The 2,355-nt window shown below is 43.1% G+C and overlaps 1 non-coding gene across 1 annotated transcript; it reads right to left on the reverse strand.

Annotated features, from left to right (window-relative positions):
- Window positions 1–704: 704 nt before the first annotated feature.
- On the reverse strand, window positions 705–786 carry trnas-gcu (transfer RNA serine (anticodon GCU)). The gene has a single exon. It is a non-coding gene; the product is annotated as a tRNA-Ser (tRNA).
- Between the last annotated feature and the right edge of the window lie 1,569 nt (window positions 787–2,355).

Consider the following 2,355-nt stretch of genomic DNA (forward strand, 5'->3'; position numbering starts at 1 on the left):
ATGTTGCATGAATCTGCGGTTATTGATCCACAGTTTAGTTTCACTCCCTAAAGGTAACATGTTGATTTCTCCAGTTGTTCATAATTCAATGTGATGCATCCAGTGTGTGCATAACGAGAGGGAGCTTGCTTCCCACGTCTTGTGTTTATCTGTGCCTTATGTCCAGCATTCATCAATGGCGAGAGCAAGGGGCGAGGGCGAGACCATTGTGTAAGTCTTTCCGTGCCCATGCACGGCACCCACATTTGCAATTCTCCACTGTGCATTTACAGTCAGTTCTCAGTACCCCTACACCCACGCCCTGCCCCTTTGAAATATCGCCATTATATTGTGCTGTCTCGCTGTGCTCTTCTCACCAGGATGCATTACTTCTACTCAACCTCCTTCAGATTTCATCTGACAAGACGTTCATTAAGAATCCCTTTGCATAAACATGCATTTCGCAGCTCTCGTTATTTGATTTTCCTGGATGTCTTTCATACGAAAAAACGTTCACAGCAACTTGATTTGCAAAAGGAAACCGCGCTCCCTTTCATTATCCCAATGCAAACTACATCGCAATACAGTTTAGTCAACAGGCTCAGACCATTCTTTGAAATTTTGTAATAGCATAAATGCATATAAACTGACCATTTGCGTTCCAGTTTCAATATGTCAGCTGTGATCATCTGAAAAAAGCACCACGAAAATGCCGTTGATGACAGCGACGAGAGTGGGATTTGAAACCACGCGTGCAGAGCACAATGGATGAGCAGTCCATCGCCTTAACCTCTCGGCCATCTCGTCACAGAGGCTGGGCCGCCTATGACCTTATGAATAATTGAATTGGGTAAATTATGCTGAGCAGCAGATATTTCTCCCTGGTGTTGGTAAAATGATAAATAACACAGTACGGTTCCAAGACAATGGTCTGACCCCTGGTTTGTGGGGCAAGTGCACTCCCACTGTCACACTATGCACACAGTGATCTGAAGAAAAATGAGGAAATGAATATGTGACAAGGTCTGTTGAATTCTGTGAAGATTTGAAGTCAACGGAATGAAGAACCCGAGACAGCAGGAGGTGTTCTTTCAATAAAGAGTTGGATAGAGCTCTTAAGGATAGTGGAATCAAGGGTTATGGGGATAAGGCAGGAACAGGATACAGATTGAGGATGTTCAGCCATGATCATAATGAATGGTGGTGCTGGCTCGAAGGGCAGAATGGCCTACTCCTGCACCTGCTGTCTATTGTCTATTAAATTGCCTGTGAGGAATTGTTTTCCAGACTGGATGAGAGTGCATAGTGCTCAATGTCATTATTCGGAACACCTAAATTCCGCTCAGATGTTTTTGACACGCACTTGTGTACAGAACAGACAATTTCAAAATCCAAAATAAGGCTAAACTGACAATTGAACTCAACAATGCAAAAACCTTGATCTGTATCATTTTCCTGGTCCGTGCGACACCAAGTCACTGTATGATCACAGCAACACAGTGAGCAAGTTTCAGAAGGAAAATGAGTGCAGTGCAAGAGCGCATGCTGGGAGCAGCAGGTGACACACGCGGAAGTGCATTTCCCACAGCAGGAACACTTCCCAAACAGCGGACTGTGGTGGAAGAATTCAGAGGGGGTTTACACTTTGAACTTTTATGCCAGAGACACAATGGAGGTCTGTCATTGAGTGAGTTCAAGATGAAGATTTTAAGATTTCTACAGATGCAAAACAAAATAGAAAGCGCATGGGCTAGTGAAGGCAAAAGATTTGTACATTTCATCAATCTACCCATCTTTACAATGAGTACTTCAACACTGTTCTCACTCGGGGACAGAACCACTGGTGAAGATGATCATATAATCCCCGTTACTAGCCATGGAATCAGAGAAACTCGGTTTCCCAAACGTTCATGTAAAACCAAGAATGTGGAGGTAAGCATTAATTTGTTGCTCCTGTGCTGAAGGTGACCAGTGCACGGTATCTCTGTTCCAGTACAGTGGGCTGTGCTGTGCCGAAGTTTTAATTTTGAGACTCACATGGAGCAGCTTCAATTTGTCGTCGTGTTGAGGGATACGGACAGAAGGTGATATTGAGCAAAGCCAAGTTTCTGGGAAAATACCCGTGTTTGTGAATTGAGAAACGACCTTTTCTGGATAATGACTCCTTGATCTACAAACATACTGCAAGTATCTACAACGTGAAGAGACGTATATGGAGAAAGAGCCAAAGGTGATTTTTCATCAGATGGATAACGTTTCCTATGTGCACTGCTTTAAATTCCAGGATAATAGATGTTGAACTGGTTTCATGTTACACAGTTTGTTGCAAACTCACAAAGGTTGTTGCAATAATAAAAAAAGAAATTACACATGACC

This window comes from Chiloscyllium punctatum, chromosome 18 (assembly GCF_047496795.1).
Source record: "Chiloscyllium punctatum isolate Juve2018m chromosome 18, sChiPun1.3, whole genome shotgun sequence".
NCBI classification, from domain to species: domain Eukaryota; kingdom Metazoa; phylum Chordata; class Chondrichthyes; order Orectolobiformes; family Hemiscylliidae; genus Chiloscyllium; species Chiloscyllium punctatum.